Raw genomic sequence first — 14,506 nt, 5'->3', positions numbered from 1 at the left:
TTCATATGTATACTGACTGTAAAATTCATAAATCTAATTTTGACAGAACATTGGTAGTGTGGGGTTTGCAAAGTTTACCATTTATAATTGGTGGGGCAGATATTTTAGACATCATACAGTGTATTATTAGATTGACGAAAACTTCAAAACTCTATGCGAAAAAGGTATATCAGTAAATTGCGTCGACAACTAACTTGTATAAAGCAACGTCCGAAATATGCACTATCCGAATTCTTATTCATTCTTTAAAATTCAAGATATAATGACAAATGAACTGTTTTCCTTTACAAAAACAATAAACATTTGTTTTGATAAAAATTGAACAAACAGGGCTCAACATTAACAGTTGTCCTATTGCCCCTGGCAAGTAAAAGTTGGGTCCGGGCAAGTTTTTTTTATAATCTAGTTGTCCGTCCTGGCAAGTGCAAAACAAACAAAGCATTTAATTTAGACTTTAATTAGACTTTAATGTCTGTACTCATTTTGTTAAATGTGCAAAAATAAAAATAAAGGTTTTGTGGTGTATCATTTTGATCTTTATTAAAAAAATATGAGTTTTACAGTTAATGTGATATTTCATGTTTGGGCAAGTGGCTTTAGTTCAGGGCAAGTAGAATTTCTAAGTAATTGCCCGGCAGGGCAAGTTGGTTTTTCGGGTAATGTTGAGCCCTGACAAATATAACTAAATACTTACCTATTTAACGAATTAATTATCCCAACATTACAAATTTCATTTCCCTTGGACGTTTAATTCAAAGAATGATATAAAGATTATATGAAACGATATCAAACATAAATACGTCCAATAGTATCAATATTTCTCCATCAAGGAGATCGCTAAATCATTTCTTTCTCGAAACATTCTCATCTCTCTTGGTTTACCAACGTCTAACGCGCGTGCGGCCACCATGTTTACGAACGCTAAGAGTGTCTTACCCAGTCGTTGCTTTATGAACAAATCTTACGACATCTTAGCTGCAATTTCTTTGATAAAACAGTTAACAGTACTTATGATAAGCGTACGACAAAACCCTACGAATCTTACGTAAGATCACGCTAATATCTGTTGATAAAACGGCCCCTGAGCAATAGTATCTTTCATGAAATCATAGCATTTACAAACAATTATTTTAACTGCAATTTAGTTTTCAGTATATTACAGTGAATGTCTTCAAGCCACCGTACGTAAAAAAGTCTTCAGTATATCAAATAATCTTAGTGTAATTTTCAAAATCGAAAACAAGTTAAAAGATATGTTATGTATGTATCATGGTTTGACTTTACTTTTAAAAATGCGATTTAAATTGAACATTTTGAAAATGCGACTCTAATCTGTTAATTGTCTTTCAAGTTGCAAGTTAAACCTCGTTCATGTCAAATCGTTCAATTCAGATTTATAGAGAGAAGTATTTGGTCAAGAAGAGTGGCATAACATCCGATTTTTGCTGTCTTCTATTTCTTCTGCTATTTAGTTCTATTTAATGAAAGACATACTTTTATATTTAGAACCGAGTCCTACCACTCAAATTCGCTGGTTTTATGAAACACTGTTGACGTGTTTAAAAGAAAACTTAGTACCATTTTTTGAAGAAAGATGAGAATCGCGAACATTTTGACACACCGAGTAAAGCATATTGCAAGTTAATCTATGCCATATTGTCGGTAATGCTATAGGCCCAGACAGGACGTTGAACTTTATGGATTGAAGGATGACCTTCGACAGCTGGCAGGTGATGGGGTCATGGACGTTATTAGAGACAGGTAGTTTTGGGACTCTTCCACCTGGAACGACATCATATAAACAGACTGAAATTAGTCATAATCCAGATATGACTGAAACCTTTAATTGATGGCACATGCAATGAATTCAAATCGAGTATTTTGCCTTATGTAATTTCACAAGCTATGAACCATGTCATGTAGTTTTGTGAATAAAGCAGGTGCTTTTTATTAATAATTACGGTCATGAAAATACGACTACAAATATACGGTATTATATATAAATAATTAGTTAACGTATATTTGCCCAAGACCATACGCCATAAAACAAAAACTTTCACCCTGCAAAGGTAAAGACATAGTTGATCATAGGTTCTAAGAACTTGTCTTGTAGGAAAGTCGTATAAAAAAACTGAGCTTATTCCACTGGGTTTGAGGATTGTTGGGCGCAAAGGGAAATCTCAATAAGAACAATACAATGTAAACCTACTAAATAATAATGTGTCCGTTACTCATAGATTTGAACTAGTTTATTTAGAATTGTCCTATTTTGCCACTAGTAAGATTAGATTAATAATGAATGCATTAGCCTATCGTATGATATACATAGTTCATAATTGTATTTAGTTCTAGTGCAATATTGGAACACATAGTGTGTTTCCTGAATGCACATCAAGCATATTCGCAAATAATACCACATTATGTTCGACAATTTTGCGCCATGTACCTAAAACTATTATACACTTGGCTCTGTACCTCAACTTCACGTTATATCCTATGTAAATTTGATAATAAAACCAGTATTTTACTTTCAATCTGGACGTTAATTGCTGAATGTGTGCCTGTCGGACGGTTCTAGAATATTGACTGTAATGTGTCTCGTCTTCTATCGACTTGCGGGCGAGATCTCGCGAGAGTTTCTTGATCTTTTTGTCACCGATCAAAAACTCACTGAAATACAAGGAAATGGATTATATACTTATAAAGGTTTTTATATACATAAATAAGAATTGAATCACACAAGTATACATCTTGTTAACATACATGAATTCAAAAGCTAATTATGCCTTACTAATAACTGTCATTTACACATGAAATATCTGCACACTCAGTAGATCCATTTATTACCAACGAAAATAACCCAACATACTGACCACAGGACACCAAACCGCTGGTATTGTAGAATGTCACATACCCGAGGTATATCTTGCCATCTTTCTCCACGTCCATGAATTCCATAATCCTGTCGACGACGAAACGAGCCACTGGTATACCGGATTCCTGTCAAGGTCAAATCTATTCTAGTTTAAAATGTCAACTAATAGCTACTGTACGTTTTCGATATTTACTCATACGTATATAATGGACACGTTTAAATACTGACCTTGAAGAGCAACGCAACCTCGTCTGGAGTGAGTCCCTCGTTGTGGTCCTTGTTGATCTTGTGGAAGAAGTCCTGTTCGCGATTCCGCTCCTTCAAGAGGTATAGCAGGAGCAGAGGTTCGATGTTGTACGTACTGCGTAACTCGATCTGCGAACAGCCATGTATTCATTACAACGGCTCACTATTACCACCAACTACTGTGCATCTCAATATGAACACATACGGACATTCATGAATTTAGAAAAGGGGTCTGGGCAAGTTTATACTTAATCGAATTTCCATTGAGTCCCATTACAAAACGGCCGACTATAAAGTCATTTTCTTGTGTTTTGGAAAAGTCCAATATCAATATAAAAGCGAATATATCTTTTATCTTTTTCGACATTGGAATAAGAAAATGTCATTAAAAATAATTGCTCTAATAAAGGCACCATCAGAAAAAAAAGAGTTTTGTCAGTGGGATTTCGACCAAAGAACAGTTCTTCAATAAACGCACCCCAAACGTTGATCTTTTAACATAATACATGCGCCAAACGTATACAGACAAACGTGAGATAAAAGAAATATCACTAAATGCATGTGTGCGATTCATAAATGGCTTTTAAACCTGAAGGGTAAAATAAATATTCAAATATAGGCACTACTTTCCAATTGACCACGGGTGGATACACAATAATTTACTGGAATGTTACGTTAAATGACACTCAACATTTTTTGATCATGGAAAATAAAACTGCAACAGCATCATTAAACCCCTTTGTGTACCACACAACACAATTTAAAGTCGATCAGAAGAAATTTATCCAAAGCGCATTTCAGTTATGGCACATGATAAGCGATCTGCCTTTCGTTTTCTGTACTGGGATTCCGTAGGCAGCTCGAGATAAAATGCGCTTAGTGTAAATCTATTTATTTATTTTGGCAAATACAGTGTACATCAATCATGCACAATACTATTATTTTTAGAAATAAAATGAAAAGAAGGAAACCTTTCTTATAAAGTTTCTCTCTTTACATTTGTATTGAAGCAGTAAATGGCAGTGCCTTTTACTACCTGTGTCAATTTTAATCTCATAGAAAACACATAGAATATTGAAATTAATTGATATTCTCTGTGAACAAATTGCATTAAATAAAATAACACAGCTACATTTTTCCTGAGGAGCCTGAAGCGAATTTACCACGGAGGGTTACAAAATGATTTAGTAGAACGTGCCCTCAGTGCTGCGCATCTCGAGCTGCGATCATAATTTCAAGAAAGAGGCTCAATTTTGAACGTACAACGCATGTCGATCTGTGACCAACATGGAATTTTTATTAACCTATTGCCGGGGATCAAATTGAAGCAGAATCCTGCTTTTTGATGCAAGTATTTTGCAATTTTTTCACTTTTGACTCCTCAATATTTTCTTTCTTGCATCATTTTGATGCATAAGTTACCATGAAACTAACATAAAATGTAATTTTTATTACACAAAATGATGTTTTTAGTTAGGCAATATGTGCTAAAAGTAAAAAAAATATTTGTAGAGCACTCAACAATTATCCAAAAGCAAAATAAAACATTTCAGTTTTTTAACACCTGAAAAATTCATTTACCCCTGAGAATTTCAAGCAAATATTCATTTGACTCCTTATTTTCAAAAACTATTGAAATTCCTTGTATTGCGTATTTTGGTCTTGCGGACAAGAGTCATTATTGTTTGAATTAAATACCGTGATAAAAGTTTACACGTGGTTGCTTTTCTGACCACTTTAAGCATGTCATTTCTGTTTCTGCATGAGACTGGAAGTGACGTTTCATACACCACGTGGACATTGCGTTCCTGGCGCACTGCATCCAGCACTCCCTGGAAAGCCTTGTCCACCACAATACACTGGGAACAAACAAAAATATGGTCTATAGCTTGATAAATTAACCATTGTAAACAGACGTTTATGGAAGAATACTCAGCCTACTTACTTATATTGTGTCATTTATCTCGTGAAAATTATGCACGAGACAATCCGGATATGAACATGTAGGACATTCAAATGTATAATATAGTTTACAAGTATCAAGTTGATTTTGTTGAGGTATACATTGTTGGAAAACCAACGCAATAATGTTTTATAAAAAATTTTTAGGACAAACATCAGTTATGTCACATGTGATTTATACTGAAATAGACAGTATGAATTATGTGACGATGAAAACTGAAGAAACCATTATACATTCTTTGAGCAATAAATTTCCATACAAGTTTGACATTTCCTTAACAGTTCGTCTGCTTCAATCTGTACGATAAGACACGTAACCTGTAAGAGTGCAATACATGAGCCACGCAACCGTGAGATGTACACTTTCAGAACTTTGACTAGAACACGTGAATTGGCAACTTGACGGGAACGAATGCAAGTGACCGAATACCGTACCTGCATGCTTAGTTGCTCCAGTGCCATGCTGGCGTTCTTCTGTATCCCTTCCAACAGTACAGTAGCAAACGACGGCGTTATGGGGTTCCGGTCCAACTGACAAATATGAAGGCATTTTATATGGATTATAATTAAGTGGCTATTAACTATGAAAAAAGCAGGGTTTAACATAGTCTAATTAACTTTATATATTTTGGACATATTTTATTCGACATAGTAATTACTTTCCCCGAACTTTTCGATAATGACAGTTCTCTATTAAACTCTCTATATTTGTATATAGAGTCTAAAATATATTTTTAAATATAAATGGAGAAAGCGGTAACGAGGCCTACGAACTTTTATGCAATGCTTATCGATGAAATATTGACAATTATCGGGAATCACTTCCCAATTTCTTTCTTAATACATTGACTAGTGACTACATATTTAAAGATATGTTTTAATGTTATAAATACACTCACTATGAGCACTTTCAGTGTCTTGTTTTTTAGCAGCCCCTTCATGAACTCGAGCAGTGCCGGTGGGTGGATGCGATTGCACGATACATCGAGCTTCTCCAGCGTCGTGTTGTGACGTAACACGTCAGAAAGGGCAACGCTGCCCTCGAAAGCGAACCCGTTCCAACCGATGTTTAAATACTCTATGGATTTATTTTTCTGGAATGGGTATGGTTTTAAATGGTCCAGATAAACTGTAATAAATGTTTTTACTGGGTACATATATAATAAAAGCAAAGCATAACTTTCCCTATGATGTATGGATATGGATTTAAATGTTTATGTATCTACTTTTAAAGCGGGTATATACGATCTTGTCAAATATTTATTAATTAATATAAAATGTGTAAAAAACTTATTATACATATATTTCAGTATAAACTAAAATAAAAGTTAAGAAGAACATGTGTCGCAAAATGCTAAATAAGCCAGATATTTAATTCTGAAATTGAAAAAGGCTGTACAGCCGAATTCGCTAGCATGTATATCATACATGTACGATGAGAATCTAAACTTAGTTTAACGGTTTATTTGAATACCTGCAACGATATCTATTCATACGACACACGAACGCTAACTCCAATCCTAATACAAAGACGAATGCTTCGGTTATTGTAGGAAAATATGTACGTCAAAATCGGCTCGGGCCGCTAATTTGTCTTTGCTGCATTTTATGAAATTCGGCTTTAATGTATAATTTTTCTTGCCTATTTTGTGTAATTGTAACATATTTTATCAATATATTACAATTAAACACATATAAAAATCGTATATACCCGCTTTAATGTATTTTAACGTTGATTCTTAATAAATTCCTAATATATTTAGTCTTATCATAGCAACAATGCGGACATTTTGTTGTTTATTTTATAGATTTAGCAAAGTTTCGGTCCCGGTTTACTGTGATGCAAAGGCGCGTGAATAACTAATAAGAAAACTGTTATATAACAACCGATATAGCAGCGCCCATGTTATTTAAAATTTACATACTGACCGCGCATGTCAAACATGTGTGACTAGATAATTCAACGTTTTCTCTTCTATTATGAACACTATACAATTTCGGTAGAGTTGTCTCACAATGCAAGACAAATTGCACTTACCGATAGGTTTTCATTAATGTCTTTCCTTAAAATTCGTATTATATGATATCTTGAAAGCAATACTGTGTTATTAAAGGCGTTTTGAATAGTACATATCGTCTTCTCCTGACGATTAACTGACCCAGCACTGACCCTGAAAGTCTTGGAATGGAATTTCACTGTAATGCGTACGTGTAATTGGGCAAAAATGAACATGTAGAGTGTAGTCCGCATTTACTTTCATTGATCAGTGTTACATTATATACTACAAAGACGCGGCGATGTTGCCAATGTTCCGGTAAATTATGATCAAATCAGCCAATGGAATAAATGGAGTGTATTTATTCGGGCCTGCTGGCGTTAGGTAAAGGTCAGAATGAAGAAAAAAGTAAGTCAGTTAATCAAAATTGTTGCAAGTTCAGAGTTACACTAAAAAATTGAATAATACCAAGCAATGTAGACATGAAAGAACGTACAAAAACAAGACTAATGTGATCTATCATTTACACCTTGTCAGAGTCAAATGAGGAATCCTCTGAGGATGGAAAATCTGATGATACTGTAGTGGTGAATGAGCTATGTGGCTCAGTGCAAAGAAATGATACACCAACAGAAACAATTAGACTAGTGAGAAAAAAGAAGCACTAGACCACGGCTAATCAAAGCTTTTTTGAAAGAAAGAAGGATGGACAATCCTTAGAAGCAATCCAGTGCTTAAAGTTAAATTCAGGTTACGCCTGACTATACATATAGACATAGACTATTCGAAAATCAAAATGAAAGAAGAGGTGACTAAACGCTATGTGTTTTAACAAACATTTGTCTTTAAGAAATTAAAGGAGGAACTAAACCAAAACTATAACTCAAATCTCTCAACAGCCTGTAACTCCCAAAATAATTTCTCCAACAAGAGACAATATGCTCGAAGCATACGATGGAGACCTAGAAATAATGTAAGCCCTTGCCAGTCGCCCCAAATTTATTATTCTAACCTATATCCTAGTCAGTAATCAAACGATGAAAGCAGCTCTAATAAAGTTGCAAACGGTCAGGGACCCATTTGGGCAAGGGGTCGGGAAAAGGGAACAGACATGGCCCGGGACACGACTCCCTTCGAGGCGGACGTTAGATAACAGAAAAGAAACGAGTAACAGTTCATTAAGTTTAGCTTATTATAATGTTTACAATTAATTAGATGTAAAAACTATTCGTTTAATTCACAGCAGTTCTTTTCTTTAAAGTTCTTCCTTTACCTGTATAATGCGGTTATTGTAAATGTATCTAATGGCAGTTATAATTCCACAAAGACAATAGTTTAATGTGATGGCGGTACTTCAGATGTACCGGTATGTAGTGATTCAAGCAATTATTTCAAGTGACACCGAAATAAATCGAAGAGGTACTTGCTAAAACTTTCTTACAAATAACACTAAAATATATGGAAACAGCAATACTGATGGCACAACAACGATAGCTTTTGTATTGAAAAGCATGAAAGTCTTACATGTCTTATCACAAATGCTGACGGTAGCGGAAATTAATGGGCACAATTTGAAGATTTAGTTTACATTCAACAGACGGACATACTAAAAATAATTGAAGTATTCCACAAGACGGGTGACAAAATTGATTTCGAGTAACTTACTGGAGGGTTTTCAGCAATTTGTCAATCCGATATATTGTGATATTTGAAAAAGAAGTGCAATTTTATTCATAAGCAATCTGAACACTGTTGTACCTTATGAAAACTGCGGGTGTGTAGTATGATCCGACAATGACACAGTTTGATTGGTCTAGTGTAAAGGGCATCACATTCTTACAAAGCAAAACAATACACTCAAATGAATTTATGATAGCAAAACATCTTAAGAAGATTATATTTGGTAACTTCAATTACAGATATATAAATTGAGATCATTCTGCGCCTGAGATCTGGGGTAGTCATGATTTATTGACATACACAGTTTCTTGTATCAAAACGTTTACACAATATATATATAAACTCTCAACAACCGAGTTTGGTTGAATTGGTGTTTTCAACTGACAAGCTATTAGTTAATAAATTGCAGGACTATTATTCTAAATGTAAAAGTTACTTTTTTTATATTATTCAATATTGACGGACATTCTTGAGTATATTCCCAGGCAAAAGAAAACTACTTCTTATGCGATTGGGGAGAGTACGATTTGATCACCACAGAGCTTGCCAGTGTCAATTGGGTGAATGATTTCTTTTGTAAAATCCTTGAATGACAAATGATTTATTAAAAGGACAACCTACATACCTGCATGCATTGGAAAATAAAAATAAAATACATTTAAAAAGATCATACCAATGTGGATAACAATGATGCATTTACAGCTATCAAAAAGAAACACCGTTCTGGGCAAAGTATATGAAAATAAAGAACGTACTCATGTTCAACTCTACACTTGAGATAGAAACGCTGCTAGTAGAGAATGTAGAAAAGCACGTGCTGGTTTTGATGATTAAAATAGCAGAAGAAAATAATCAAAAAGTCTTCCGATTGTGCAAATTTAAAAAAGGATAGTTGATGCGAAATCGAAAACAACTAATAATTCATTAGCAGCAAAAGATGACTGTGAAACGTCGGAGGTGTTAAATTTTGTCTTCCAGAGTGTGTGTGCAAGAAGATGTTGAAAATGTGCCAATAATAAGTAACAGGTGCAATTGACAGACGATTGGTGATCTGAATATTGGTGAAGAGCAGATTCCATGCTTAAAATAATTAAAACATTAGGGAAGACTTCAGGGCCGGATCTATTACATCCAGTACTTAGAGAGACTAAACCCGCTATATTTACACCTTTGAAATATATTTTGAAACATTCGTATCTAGATGGTGAAGTTGTCGATCATTGGAAAACTGCACATGTTCAAGCTTTGATTGAAATGGATCAAGCGAAGAAGCTGCACATTATCGTCTTATAAGTTTGATTTTGTACTACGCGCTTAATGATGGAAAAAAGATGAAACTTGGTTAGAAATATGATAAATATTAATTTGTTGTTGTTCTTTTAAATTCACTATGGTTTTCGATTTATTCGTTCAAGTGCAATTGCTTGAAGTTATTTAGACTTGGAATAAATGGTTAGATGATGGAAAAATGTTTGTTTGCATATATTTTGACTTAGGAGAAGAATTCGATACCGTGCCCCATGCTAGATTGATCAAGAAGCTTGTATCATATGGTATGGATGGTAAATTGCTTAGCTGGCAATTGTTTTAATAGAAAGCAGCGAGTTGTTGTGAATAGGGAGATGTCGAAATGAGGCAAAGTTACCAGTGGCTCACGTCAAGGCAGTGTACTCTGGCCAACACTTTTTAATGTATATCAATTTATTTTGACGACATGATCACAAGCCCTATCTGCCTGTTTGCTAATCACACAAAGTTATTCAGCTTAGCTGAAGTACCTTTGGACAATGAACACATCCACGGAAATACTATTGAACTGTCCTAGTTAAGTGATACATGGTAAAGGCTCAATACCGCGAAATGCAGCACCCTCCATTATGGTATACATGTACATATTCCAAATAAGAACTACACGCTAGAAGAAGGACCAGATAAAGCGGAAATACCAAATAAAACACACGAATGTGACCTTGAAAATAGTTCCGGATTACCCATTAGACAGAGTAAGCAACTGCCTATGGGCGCCGCGACTTTTAGGGGCCTATGAGACCGTGAAGAAAGATTGTACTTTCCTGGCCTTATTTTAGGACTCAACAAAGCCATATACTTTATATCCATGTTATGTTCCGATAAAAACTTGCCATTGTCTAACCAAGTGAGATATATACTTATTTATGTTTTGCAAAACTTTACATGTATCGTTTTGATTGTGATTTCGTTTTCAAAATATTCATTAGTGAGCTAAGGTTGAAGTAGAATATAAAAGCAGTGGCGTTCTAGAAGCCACTAGGCCGACTAGGGTCTCGGGGCGTTGGCCCCAAAAGTTGCACTGCCTATGAACCCCACGTTGCTTAATTCGGCACTGCTTGGAATATTAGTTTCTACCGACTTGAAATTAAGTGAGAATTTTATCAACAAAGCAAGAAAAGGGATTGGGCTAGCGATTAGAACGACTCAACATATATATATATATATATATATATATATATATATATATATATATATATATATATATATATATATATATATATATATATATATATACTAATTTAGACAACTCTACAAGGCAATGATAAGACCACATCTGGAGTATGGAAACCTGATATGTCATCGTAGATGTCACAAATATATAGCAAGTATAGACGAGTATAAAAGAGGTCTAATCATGTCAATTTTGTTTAGCATTTACCGTACCCAAACCGATTGAAAGTTTTAAAGATCCCAACATTGGCATATCGTCGTTTTCGTGGAAACATGATTTAGTAGTATAAGCTGTTGCCTGACAAAGAAGATCTTGATCACGCATAGAATTCTAGTTTGTTCTATCTCAATCCTAATGCATCAAAAGGAAACTCACTTAAACTTAAGAAAAATACATTAAAATAGATGGGAAGAAACAGTTCTTCTCACAAAGGGTAGGCAAACCATGGAACCTTTTGCCTGCGTCGACATTGAACACTTTCAAGAAAAGATTGGACCTTTCAAGGTAGATCAAATATTAACAATAATGCCCGATATAACGTAGGTTCCTGACCATGAGAGGAGGGGGGGGGCGCTATTGGGAGCCAAGCTGGGGTCCTGCCCCAACGATATGTATGTATATATTTATGTATGAAGCGTGTGTCCACTGAATCTGCTTGAATGTAGTTATTATACGGAAGAGCTACAAAGTGACATAATTTTAGACAAGCACATATGACGTCATCATAACTTTCATAAAGCAAAACGAAAAGGAGATGGTTTATAATAGTAATTATCACTTCATGGCATCAATTCGTAGAACTTTAACAGAGACGATACTATTAATTTCAAAACTTCCATAGGACGTCTTTACTTTGACAATAAAATGTTGATTCAGTTTCAGTTTCTTTTTTCCGAAAGTCAAATCGATGACGTTATAGCCACACTATGACGTCACTTCACTACTGAATAATAAAAACGCGACATCTTAAAGTTTTGCAAAACAATGACATCATTTTAAAACTTGTTCATGAAAAAAGTAGCATCATGAATATTATGTTTTATTTTGCTTTCCGTTTCGAAGAAATATAAACTTGTGGGCTGGAATCGTGTAAATGAAAGAAGTTGTTATCATAGTGACTATGATAATGAAAGCATACTGTTCGGCCACTATTTTAACTGCTCAGCTGATTCCGTCAAATTGTGGAATACGAATGCTATTGCACACTTACATCGAGACCCTTAGCATATCCAACTGCTCCCCGTTGCCGTAAGTGGTTCCAACCCAGGTCCAGCTCGGCGATACAGGTCTTACTTGCTACAACAAACAATTGCACACGGAAACAATTTTATTTATAATTTATGAATAAAACAGTAAATGTAAAGTCAGGATTATATTCAGCAAAGCAAACCACCATGTTGTTTCCAATGCAGTAAATGACTCTAGTTTCAGCAAGTTGTTTTTAATATTTTGTATACAGATTGATTGCATTAAAATACAATAACTTAAGAATCCAAACCAATTTTAAAATAAATAAAAATCGATGTATCAGGTACATTAAAATGGTGTTTGTGTTCATATTGTGTGACCATTTGTTAAGTTGAACCTTTTTTCTAGCAATTTCTATTACAGTCACCGATTGGATTGCCTAACACTGATCAAGCTTTTTCTATTACATTAATCTATTGAATTGTCCAATACGTTTCCGGCCATGCCTTAAAACACTCGAATATAACGTTGCTAAACGAACTTTTAGCCCTCTACACATATATATGTCTATCAAATACTTTCCTGACCTGAGCATTGTCGGAACCTAGGTTAGCTCGAATCGTCTATGCTTCTTAATATGATGTAGTGGTAACGAAATGTATACTGAGGTGTCCGACTATCGAAATACTATGTGTTATAAATATATTGTGTATCCAAACGTCGTTCTACATTAAGCATTAACATATACTAGATATACATCGTTTATTTTATTCACCTAAGGCTTTTCCAAAAGCTTTGCCTGCCATGTCGTGAAATTCGTTGTGGTGCGCGTGCAGGACGCGAAGCTGAGGGCTAACCTGGTAGGTGATAAAAATACAGCATAATGTATCCAACATATTTAACATTAATCATCTATGGGATAGTTTCTGTTTGAGGGTCATCAAAGTGGTAAGAAAAATTAATTGTTTTGAGGAAATTCATCTAAAATAGATTTTTGGCGACCACGGAGAATATGTATTTGGTTCAGTTTCATATATTTCTTGGGTTGGTTTACACAAACAATTGCAAAAGATGGCCAATGTCTTAAGACATGTTATTAATTGTCGTACGTTCTTATGACACGTAAGGACCACCGTAAGCGGTTGAGTGGGTTTCTGCATTGCACAGACATGAAGTGCACATTATCTGCTTTTCAACGGCATGTTGCTTCACGTGCACAATGGCTATGTGGCTAAAAATAAATGCAGATAAAGCCAGTGAGTGTAATTGGGATTTTATTTACACAAGGTACATTTTTTTACGTTTAAACAACGATTTAGAGGTAATATCGATGAACATTATTGTATAACCTAATGCACGTTTTATTCATCTGTATTCATGCATACATGGTTTTATAAGTGATGAATACGAATTATTTAATGTTCCAGCTGTTACACAATTTTCTGATTGTAGGGCGTCTGATTTTACCGGATTGTTGTGGCGTGTAAGTGCGTTAAAAGGACGCCAATATGATTACACACCAGAACGACACATTATTATATATTAAAGGTGATTTTCGTGTCCGCCATTCAACGTTACCGCAAAAAACGCAAACAAATGCGCAAATATAATAAAATATAAGGTCGTTATTACGCGATTGCGCCTTCTGACGAGCTGGCGTCAAGACGAACGGACAACAAATAATATAAAGTGTCGTTCGTCAAGTTTATTTGTCCGTTTTAATTTAGTTCTCTGCTACCCACTTGAGTACAAACATAATATAACAAAATGACGATAAATGTCTTTATTTGTTAAATAGTAACTGTATTTAGTCCTCAATCGGTGTACCCGTAGAGGACAATAAATTATCCCCGGGCCGTCCCGTATGTCCTTCTGTCCATCTAAATCTGGGTCCTGTGATACTCAAATAAATACTTTTTAAAAAGCGAGGTTGATAACATTTGGTAATGCTCCATATGTGGAATATTAACCTTATTTCTGTTTATCGGACAAAATAAGTGGTTGCAGACCCTATGGAGAACATGTACGTTATTTCAGTGTTTGTTTGTCAGGAAATCAGTGTAGCTGTTACATAAA

General features: G+C 34.8%; 1 protein-coding gene across 6 annotated transcripts in view; it reads left to right on the top strand.

Annotated features, from left to right (window-relative positions):
- Window positions 1–14,506, top strand: part of LOC127876197 (uncharacterized) — a 247,181-nt gene that overhangs the window by 87,107 nt on the left and 145,568 nt on the right. The window contains exon 1 of one of the 6 annotated variants that reach the window (XM_052421249.1): window positions 13,577–13,717. The exons of the other annotated variants lie outside the window; for them this stretch is intronic. The gene's annotated coding sequence lies outside the window, so the exon portion shown is untranslated. Of the gene's footprint in view, window positions 1–13,576; window positions 13,718–14,506 lie in introns of those variants that run through there. 6 annotated transcript variants of the gene reach the window in all.

Source organism: Dreissena polymorpha, chromosome 4 (assembly GCF_020536995.1).
Source record: "Dreissena polymorpha isolate Duluth1 chromosome 4, UMN_Dpol_1.0, whole genome shotgun sequence".
Classification (NCBI taxonomy): Eukaryota; Metazoa; Mollusca; class Bivalvia; order Myida; family Dreissenidae; genus Dreissena; species Dreissena polymorpha.
The sequence above is the reverse complement of the archived record's forward strand: the minus strand, read 5'-3'. Positions and strand labels throughout refer to the sequence as shown.